Source organism: Suricata suricatta, chromosome 1, assembly GCF_006229205.1.
Source record: "Suricata suricatta isolate VVHF042 chromosome 1, meerkat_22Aug2017_6uvM2_HiC, whole genome shotgun sequence".
Lineage (NCBI taxonomy): Eukaryota > Metazoa > Chordata > Mammalia > Carnivora > Herpestidae > Suricata > Suricata suricatta.
In genome coordinates, this window is record NC_043700.1 from 160,681,469 (window position 1) to 160,692,427 (window position 10,959).

At 45.9% G+C, this 10,959-nt stretch overlaps 1 long non-coding RNA gene across 1 annotated transcript in view; it reads left to right on the forward strand.

The window, feature by feature from the left end:
- Positions 1-5,552, forward strand: part of LOC115285641 — a 9,068-nt gene extending 3,516 nt beyond the window's left edge. Inside the window, exon 2 of the long non-coding RNA XR_003905621.1 lies at positions 5,349-5,552. This is a non-coding gene — a long non-coding RNA (uncharacterized LOC115285641). The remainder of the gene's footprint in view (positions 1-5,348) is intronic.
- Positions 5,553-10,959: the final 5,407 nt, after the last annotated feature.

A 10,959-nucleotide genomic window follows, 5' to 3' on the forward strand; every position in this document is an offset into this window, starting at 1 on the left:
GTCCCAAAATAGAACGAGCTAGGGAGGGAGAGGCCTGGAGTCCGGGAGGCCAGGCTTTGTCCTCCCCTGGGAGAAGATGGATGGCCAATGTCACGCAGATGATGACTTGGGACTATTAAATTGTCAGAGGGGGAAGAATCACCAGCCCCCAGCGCTGATGAAAAATTCTAGAGGCAGGATCCGGAGGGTCTCGGGTGGAAAGTGAAGGCCGGGTGGCTGGCTTAGCCGGGCAGGCTCGAGGAGCAGGCAGATTATCGACCCGCAGGGGGGGGGGGTAATGTCCGCGTCCCCCCCACCCAACTTCAGTCTCCTTCCAGGCATCTGGCCCTAGTTGTGCTCTGCGCTCAGGAACACCTGATCTCGGGCTGACTTCCCAGCCCAACCCCATCGCCAAGGCTAGGGGACAAGTGGGGTCAGAGAAAGGAGAAGGCAGGGAGCCCGGAGCAGATAAGGGCAGTGCCAGGCGGGGAGACAATTGTTCTCATTATTTGGAACTGAGGCCCAAGCCCGGCCTCCCGCCTGGTCGTGGGGCCGCCGCTAAATGGATGGAGATGGATGGAGGCGCCCTGAGCCCCCTGCGTCGTGTCAGACCTGGGGCAATTACTGTCCCGCCAGGCTGGACGCAACGCCTTCCACCCTGACCCCGGCGCGCGGGCCCACTGGCTACCCGCGCCGCCTGGGCGATTCGTTCTCTCGCCTGTACAATAACCCGACTTGACATAAATAACTCCCCTGCTCTTGTCTACATCTGCTTGACCCCCTGAACCCGCGGAAAACCTTTGCTGCATTTAGCCAAATTACATTTTTCTTTGGGGGGGGGTGTGGCGGAAGGCTTTAAAACTGCGAATTCCGGTCTCCAATTTGGTCCGCGGCTAGCTCGCGTTCTGGTGTATCTTGGAATTCACTTCGTTTGAAAACAAATCAATTCGCTTCCGCAAAGACCGGTTTGTCCCGGCTTGTGCCTCCGGCGTCGGCTGCGCCGTTCCAGGCATCCTGAGCTTTCCAAGTGACCTAAAGTCACCTTGAGTTCCAGGCAGTGGTCTCGCCTCGGTACCGTCCCCTGGCCGATCCTTGGGGAGTGGAGAGGTGGGAGGGCAGCTTCCACGGTGCCCACCGCTTTTTTGGTCCTGAGGTGTACGAGGGCGCAGCTCGGGGGACCGGCCAGCAGTCCGGAGCAGCCCACAGCCCGGCGGGTGCTGCCTTGACCTGATCTAGCCAGGGGGCGGGGGCGGGCCCGGAAATGCGGGTGCTGGCGCCAGGCGCGGCGCTCGCCAGGCGCCGAGACGGGAGGGAGACGATGGTGGGGAGGCAAAGGGGAATGATTTCAAAGATTCCACGGAATAGCCTGGACGGGCGTGTGTCCAGCGTGGATCCCCAGCCGGAGCTGGCCTGGAAATGCCAGGCTTCCTCTGGATGGGTGGGTGGGTGGTTGGGGGTGTAGGCGCCCCTGATTTCTTGTCAGTCATCTCCAGCCTAGGTAGGCCCAGCTGACCGTGAGCCAGACGACCAGGACAGCACCTTAGAACTTAAGGGATAGGAGGGCTCCAAGAGGCCCGATGGGCAGAGTTCTCTCCAAGTGTGAAGGTGCAACAAGTCTCCCCCACCTCCATCCGGGTGTGGCCTCTTCACTTCGGGTGTCCCCACCTGCAGAGGAGTACGTGAGGAGCTGAGGCTGGACCTTGCGGGAGTTAGCTCTGTGGAGGTTAGGTCCTGTGTCCTTGCCTCTCCTTGCTCAAAAGTGGTGGGACATGGCAAAGGCAGGAAAGAGACCTTATCTTAGCAGCTGTTATTAAAACAAGACAACACAAACAGTAATCTCTGGATTCCAAAACTCTGCGGTTCGTTTTTCTTACAGTAAGTTTTTCTTCCATTAAAGAAAGATCACTTAAATGTCCAAATACCTGGAGTTTGGTTTTCACACTGTCACTGTCAGTGTCGTTGGAGGTAGGCCCAAACCGGTAGCTCTTTGATTCTGTTCCTAATCCCATCCAATCACATGCTAGCCGTTACTCTAGTCATTCCTTAATTAATTCCACATGATAGTTCTTTGTAAGGAGATAGTTCCATATGAGACAGGAAAAACAGAAAACAGCACACTCAAGGAACTCACCGTTTCCTTGGAAGAAAGTGAGTGGATACTCAAGGGTTTCCAATGTAACCACCTCAGGTTGAGCCTAAGTTTGCCACTTCCCAAATTTGGATGGTACTGACTGCCTTATCTAAGCCTCAGTTTTCTCATGAGTGAAATCAACATGTTTGGACACGTGCTCTGGAAGTCCCCCAAAAGTCCCCCGAGTCTCCAGGTGCTCTAAGACACATAAGTAGTATCTACAGCCGAGATACAAATGCACGTCAAGGTGCCTGTACAGGCTCGAGAAGACATCAGTTTGTAACTGCGCTTCTGAATTTTGCATTCCAAATAGCAGAGGACAAAGTATAGGGGAGGTGTGGGACACACACTAGATTAGGAATCTGGCTGTCTCTGACTGTAAAATGAGTTGGCTTATTTAATCTTTCAAATCTGCTTTCTCACCTATACAGTGGGAGTAAGAATGCCAGCTCTACTCACTCCACGAAGGTAGTCATAAAGATCAACTTTGATAATGTATGAAAATGTGTTTTGAAAACGAACAAGCATCAGGACAATGAAAGATACAGACCAGAGACCCATGACTCCATAGTGTAGAAGGCACCCCCAATAATGACTGCCTGGAAGGGGGGGGGGGCCTATCTTCCGGTTCTTCCAGTTCTGCAGGAATGGAAGGGGGCCTGAGTCTTGGGTAGCAGGTAGCCACAGTTGGAATGACTTGCCGATTACCAGGTTTCTGCCGAGATAGGATAGTCTTGCCCTGATTTTCAGCTGTTTACCCAGGGCTGTTAAAGAGGTCTTTTTTCATATTATAGGCAGAGTCCCAGAGATCTAGGGCATACAGGAGAAATACCTCAGTAAGCTTCGCTGAATTTTAGGGACTCTGCTACTGAAAGTTTCCTTGAAAAAATAAGATTTATTATTGATGGGAAAAGTGAGGAAAGTGACACATCATCTAGAAGCTTTTTGATTGATCCATCCTTCTGAAGAAAGATGTGTCGTTATATTTAGCAGGAGAAAATAAAACAACACCAAACCATTCTCATAATTCATTCCTTGCTAACAACTCTGTTAGCTCACTCAGCTTCTAGCTGAAATGGAAGCCAACTTACAGTATGCACTGAAAGGAAGGACTTTTAGACTCTTCAGAGAAAGTGGGTGCTTCTAGGAGGGAGGCTTTGGGAGGGAGGGGAGAACTTGAAACCCCAAGGACAGGCCCATCTTTTTCTTGATAAAGCAGCTAGTTAGCAACTTTTCATCCCTTGTGACCTATGGAAATCTTCCAGCAGGTTCTCCGTTAAGGGGAGCTGCTTTTCCTTCCATTCTCTTAACTTTTGTGTTAAATGTTAACAACCTGATGCTATCTATTATGGTGCCACTATCACAGAATGTTGACTGAACTGGTTCTTTTATCTCTATTATGGGGCTGCTTCGCTCCCAGATTTATGCATTTTTGATATTAAATTCTTTTTCTTATTAAGCCTAAGCTCTTGTTGACTTTCAATGACCCCTTGCCCTGGTCCCCAATACTATTCCATATTTAATATTGACACATTTTTCTCAATGCTCCTCTTGGCTTTGTTGCCATCATTTGACGGCTGTCCCTAATGGCCTGTGCTGTTTGCTCTGTTCTTGAACTTGGTAGGGTCACATAGTCTTAAACAGTGATGTCCTCTGAATGTCCACCATTGCTGTCCAGCTAAGTTGCCCTGTGTCACAAAGTCTGCCCTTTTCTCCCCCCTAACTGCCAACTGCTCCTAATTGCTTAAACAAACACCTTCCCTCACGGTGCCCCAGACCCCCAGAGCCTTTTGGGTTTTGTTTAGCTGAGCTGCTAATGCTCCGCCTGGCCCACCGGCAGCTTGGCCTCCCTGACCTGGTACATCGTAGCTCTTCTCCTTGGAGCGCTTGCCTTGTCCGGCGCCCTTTGGGCCAAAGGCCAGGGTCCGGGCAGAGTTGACCAGCTGCTTGAGGTGGCCACAAAAGACACCAAAAGACAACTTCAGCTTTGAGCAGGCAAATTAACGTATTCATTTATCTTTCTCCCCCACCCCCGCAGACCTATCCATAAACTCAATCTACTGCCTGGCTTGCAACAAAACAAAAGGGAAATATTGGGAAGGGGGGCAGGAGAGGCCCGTCTTGCAGCAGAAATCTTAGCTCCCTTCTTGGGGGCCTTCTGTTCAGTTTCACAACACTTACACTAGCAATTTCCAGAATTGAAGTTGCCTGGTGTTTTGATTCTTCTTTGCCTGTGCATTTGTGCCCTGAAGGTCCCTTCCAAATGGATACTAATTGTGGGGGCTGCGCGCTGCTGGCTGCTCCAGTGCCCCAGGGCCCCGAGGACCTGCTTCTCAAAGCCTTAATTGACAAGGACTTGTCTGTATTTAGGAGCAGCTGGTCCAGAGCGTTGGCACATCAGTGCAATCTTAACGCAGCATCCCTAGCCCCGAGGAGGATGAGGGTAAATGTGGTTAAAATGAAGGAAGATTTATAGCCGGCCCCCTTGGGTAATAGGACAGAAGACAGCTCCCAAGATTTTCCCCCTACGAGGGGGTTCATTCATCAGCTCCCGGGCCTGGTAACGGGGTGGGAGGCGCGCTCTAGCTATTATTACTAATGGGGGAGGGGAGGGGGCCTGCTCAGAACAATTAGGCAGGTGACAATGTTCCCCTATAATGCGTCGCCCCCCAAAACCGCACCGAGGTTTCACAGACTAGCGGGGCTTGTCTTCTGCTTCCGTGGGGCCTTGGCGCCGGTGCCTCCGCCGGGGTCTGGCTTTGGGTTAATAGTGGCGCCGCCGGCCGGCTGGGGAGGGAGAGGAGAGTGCATTCTGGCTGCCTGCTCGGGAACACGAAGGCTTTCAGTGGACACTCGGACTCCTCGTTAGGTTGTTTCAGAGCCCCCCAGCTGCCCATGGTAGGGGCGATTGCGGAGACCAGTTTCTCCTTCCTGCGCCTGGGCAGGCGCGCCTGGCTCCCGGCCTCCCGGCTCCACGCTGCCTTTCGCAGCGCCTTTCTGAAACCTGCTCGCTCCGTGGATGCGGCCATTCAGCGGGTTACAAAGAAGGTTTATTGGTTCATGAGGACCCCGGTTGTTGCGATGTGTGGGAAATACTTTGATGTCCGCCCAGTTCGCACGTGTGAACAGGGATAATGGGTATGGGGATCTTCATTGAAATTTGAAGTTTTAAAGCCGAAATTCCCTAACTTTTGCCTGTTTTTCTCAACTTTTTCTTTTTCTTTTTTTATTCCTTCAGGAACAATGCCAACATTGAAGCCCTCGGTTGGAGTCTGCACAGTTGGAGATCTTTGGTGCCGTTTTAGACATCTTTGGATTTCATCAATCAAACTGACTGCAATTTTCCATAAAAACCCTGAATTTGGGTCAGAAAGTGGGCAAAGTAGATAAAGATCACTCGAGCTGTCTTATACGATGATAAATAGATATCCTTTCAGGCCAACAATGCCAAAGTGCAGTTTTGTGAGTCCCTTCCATGGGCTCTGAATGCAGTGAGTCGAAACGATTTATACATGTTTTCCCATGGGTTAGGAGGTGTCTTTACATACTCGTCAATAGTAGCCTGACCTTTTTCCCCTACTGAGTCGCTAAGTGTGTTGCTTTAGGTGTTTTTTTTCTTCCTTGGTGTGTGTGTGTGTGTGTGTGTGTGTGTGTGTGTGTGTGTGTGTGTGTTGTTTCCCCCAAAAACACACCAGAAAAGAAGGGTGTTTTTTTTCTTTGATTGCTCAAATCAATAGAATATGGGCCTGATTTAGATCATTCTCTGCAAATAGGTTGGTTTGCAGAAGCCCGTGAGTTCGTGTGGAAATTCCATTTGCTCCTTGGTTGCTCTTGGGGCACCATTTTAGACACCATGCTGGGATGTAAACTCATTTTCCTAACAACCACAACTACTACACCCCCTGGCACCGTGTCCTTCCTATTCTTGAACTTGACGAATGGCCTTTTGTATAAGGTGAATAAAAGGAAACCCTAAAAGAAAGAGCAGAAAGAAACCCCAAAAGGGCATTTAACCCACTACCTCCAGGGACCTTTCAAAATGTTAGCTGAGATAATTCCTAGGTAAATAAGGACATTTTACAGTTTCCCTCTTCATAGTAAAAAAATAATCTGCTTATTCAGGATACATTCACATCCCCTCCTATTCCCTGATCTTTTCATTTTAATTCCTCCTTCTTTAAAATCGTCTTGACCCTTCCCCTCAAAATGTTCTCATTTTGATAATGCCTTCACAACATTTTTAGTTAGCCAGGTATTTCAAAAAGTACTTGAAGAAAAGAACTGAGTCCATGGAGAAACTATGCTTGCCATTCCTGGCTACTTATGAATTAATTATCTGATGTGTCCTCATGAGCTCATAGACTTTGTGGGGGCATACACAATTATGCAGGAAATATATTTGTATTTCTTGACATAAGAATTTTTTCCTATATTTATCGCATGAGCATCATCTCCTTTTTGTGCTTTGCTCTTCCAACCTTCCTAACTTAATATCAAATGTAAGTTACAGAGCATCTATGGAAGGGAGTGTAGTACAGTGGGAGTTAATTACTGTTATTAACTTGCTGGCTTTATTAGGTTTGAATGAAGCACATAGCTGTGGCTACAGTTATTTAAGATGTCTTTATTAGCCAAAATAATTTGCAATTTTTGGACACACTCTCACCATGTAAAATTTAAAATGGCAACTGGAGGTTCAGAAAAAATTCCCGTCTCTCATTTGCCTTTAATAAATCTTGTCAAATAGTAAACATTTTAACATAATGTATAGCTATCTGAATGACCTTTTATCTCGCTCATTCAATGCCAATCTATTACCAAATTTGCACTTTATATGGTAAAACACATGTCTATTAAGTGATACTTTCATTTTTAAAGTATTTTCTGGAACTCAGAAATACCATTGCAAATAGCAAATTTGTGAAGGGGATTTTTGATCTTGTTTAATATTTTTCCTAATGTCCTGGCATTCTCTTTTGCTCTTAAAACTTATTTTAGATGTTTCCATGGTATTCATGAAATCTATTTAGTATGGAAGGATAAGGGAGAAATACAGTGGAAAAAATAAGAGTTGAAATTTTGTTAGTCACTTCCAATCTTGATACTACAAAAGCATATCTGAAATTATTATCTGAATAAATGGAATGATAGATTTTGTTCATTATCGAAGTCTATTCTACACAACTTCTTTTAGGATCCATCTACCACATCAAATAGTCACACAAAATTTTTTATTTGGGAATTTAACCATGTTCTGTACATGCAGTGAAAGCCATTTGATTATTGTCACTATTGATGAGAGCAGAGGCCCTATTGATTAACAGAAAAATGTCAAGTCATTATATGTAGCACTATGTTCTATAAATATAGTGCAAAGGACAAATGGCAAGGCATGAACTTAAAGCTTCAGATTTGAAGTTACATTCTGGAAACATGAATTTGAGTTTATGATTAGCCATGAAATAATTGGGATTTGTCAGGCAGTGGGTTTCTGAAGCATTCGAACTACAGATCAGAAAGGGAATTTCTGGATCCATTTGATTTCCTATTTTTCTCATGAGAGAACTGAGCCCACACAGATAAAATGGTAGTCACAAACGTATGCTCATGGTAGAATTCCAAGTGCAGCGGAGGTTTCGTCCCATCTCCTCTCCTGTCCTTTACTACACTGGGACACAGTCCTCCAATATTCTTTCCCATGTCCATAAAAAAGAAAGGAAGAAAAAAGGCACCTCAAAGGCATTTAGTCTTACAAGATCCACCTCCCCCCAACAGCAGACCTGTAATAAGTTAAGGTCTGCACGGGGCCAAGGGAAGCAAGCTCAGTGACATCAGTGCCAACAGCCCATTTGGGGAGCTGGGCTATCGAAGTTCTCCTATCATGAAAGATTTCCATTCTTGAGAGTTTCCTGGATAGTCCTCTCAGTATTTCCATTCCTGGGTTCCCTACTTGCACTAAAATGAAGGACATGAGAATGCTTCAAATAGGCTAAAGGAAAAAAGAAATGAGTGCTGTGTTTGTACATACAAAGAGGAAAAATACCCCCAGGTGAGTGGGAAAGAAGGTATGTGGAAGCGCAGTTGCCCAGTTTGCCTATAGATAAATCCTGACTTTATTGTAGAATTCATTCCACCCTTCCCTTGTCTAACTACCACCACATCCTAAGCATTCCATATAGAATTCACTTCTTTTCCTAATACTGTAAAATTTTAAATCCATCACTTGACACAAATCCATAACTTGGCAATTATCAACTATGCATCTCAAAAAATATTTTAACATGCACAATAAGCAGGGATAATGTTCTTCTTATTTTCAAGAATGACCTTCATTAACTTGTTATCATCATCTCCTCTAGAAGGGTGATTATTTTGGTAGTTATTGGCAAATTTTACAATTTCTGAAAATGATGTGGTTTACTGAGAATTTTTTTCAAGGCTTCAAAGGCAATACAAAGCAAATACTTTAAGCCAAATCTATTTCCTCTCTTATTGGTCGGGCCCTGTAAACAAAGGACATCTAGGTAGGTGTTGTGAATTTTCTGAGTGATTCGACCTTCTGATCCTATCTACCATGTGCATGCATAAAAAACTGTTTGTTCAAAGTGGCAGTTGATCACTTCCTTGCAATAAGCAATACAATTTTACTTTAGAACGTTTTCAGGTTTTAATAAGGATTTAATAACCTCTGATACGGAAGCAGCTAGTTGTGGGATTTAATAGAGGCAAACATATGGGAGGGGTTTTAAAGAGCCATTCACATCGAAACCCCAAAATGGCTCTAATCAGCAGGTATCCCGATGTTTATTTAATGAAGAAATGTATGAACAGCTGCCAGCTCCTAATCTCAGATGTAGTTATCTTTCATTGTGCTGCAACGAATCAGGAAGAAGAACTGACTGTAGCTGTAATTTGGGATCTTTTCATTAGATATGCAGGGCTACGCTGGTAGATTCGTAAACAAGGGTAACGCAGCTAGTTTAAGGAAGAAAATCAAATATCAGCAGCAACTCTGGGGATAGAATCTGTGGGTTGTGTTTTGGGGACTTTTGCTTAGGGCTAGGTCATAAACATTTTTCAAGTTTAGATGAAGCCCTCAAGGCCTTTGTGGAGATAAATAGAACTCCTATCAGACACTGATTCTTGATTGACCTTGTGATATTATTGCAGATGGAACTTGAGGATAATTTTTGTTTTCCAGTGCATGGTGGGGATTGGCAATACTACAATGTTTCTCTAACCAATGGAAAGAAGTGATAGACAACTGAGGATATAGGCCAGAGGGCTTACTGAGGCAGTTACTCCTGGGACATCCTTAAGTACATAAACCTAGGTCTGAATGCATTGTTCATCGTAATCCTATTTAAAGCAAGGAATTTGGGGCTTTGAGGTATATTTATTTATTGGTATAGATTTATCTACTGAATTCAAATGTGAAGGAGGGACATATACCGATTACTCTGTCTCATTATCAGTACCTATGCTGGACCTTTAAAAAATGAATAAAGTTGGTATTTGACCATCTTAATAGTAGACTCCTTACTTTAGAGAGCAATTATGAGAGACTTTTGTTGGCCTTGGGGATAGAGTTAACTAGAGCCTTACAACTTTTACCTGCTATTTCTTGTGAATAGTTCCCAAATTTGGTGGAGGGAATCATTTAATGGTGATAGCCTGAGTCTATTATAATGGGGCCTACTATAATATACATCTACCTTAGAGTTATATAGTTGTAAGGCTGTTAATGTTTATTTATTTTTGAGAGCGAGAGAGAGCAGAATCTGAAGTAAGCTCCAGGCTCTGAGCTGTCAGCACAGAGCCCAATGTGAGGCTCTAACTCATGAATCTTGAAATTATGACCTGTGCTGAAGTCAGATGCTTAACCCACTGAGCCACCTGGGTGCTCCAGAATCATATTTATTAATTTTCCACTTAGGACCAATACAAATGATGAGCCTATTTGGGAACTTCTTTTAGAATGCAGGGTTTCCCCTACATATTTTTCCATCTCTCTCTTTCTCTATCTCTCTTTTTACACTACTCTTGATACATATTTTCCAATTTTTTGAATGTTTATTGGTGACTGAGATCAAGTATTTGTCTGACGTAGACTCTCAGAGGCCCTAAGAGTTTCATTCAAATTCCTACTGTGAGTCTGAAGTGAAGACAAAAGGAAGGTGACTTGAGTTATTATCCAGTGAGCTCTATCACTGGATAATACACACATAGGTGCGAACCAAGAGTTTTGATTGCTCTGTAATTGATCTGTATTGCCAATGGGGTTGCCGGTGAACGGACTGCAGTGGCCTAACACATAGCAAATACCAGGAAAGTTTAGCCGTCAGCTCAGGAAGGACTCTGAGACCAGCCGGTTTGAATGGAGGCCTTTCCACCTATGGCTGTGCGACCTTGGGGACCCTGGCCTCTCTGCTGCTCAGGCTCCTCATCGGATTGTTACTAGGAAATGATTACTCCTGGCTAACTGCTTAGAACGAAATAGTACACCCCATTCCTTACAGCGACGAGGCTCCACTCATTCCCTGCGTCCAGCATGAACCCTTCACATCCAGCATCCCCTCGCTTCTGGATCCTTGCGGAGGCAGCCTCTCCACCAGGCCCGAGCGCCCCCAGCATCTGCTAGCTCACATCTTAACACCTTGACCTTCCCTAGGCCCGGTTGGCCACCGGTGGGCTGGGCTTGAGCTGGAGTCCGAGCAGGGGCGAGGCCAGGGACCTCGCGGTCCGGACGCCAGCAGACACCCCAAGAGGGCCGGCGCGGCCTCGGCAGCGGGCGGGCGCCGGCCGGGTGCACTCTGGGTGCATGCTAATGAGGAGCGCGGGCGGCACCC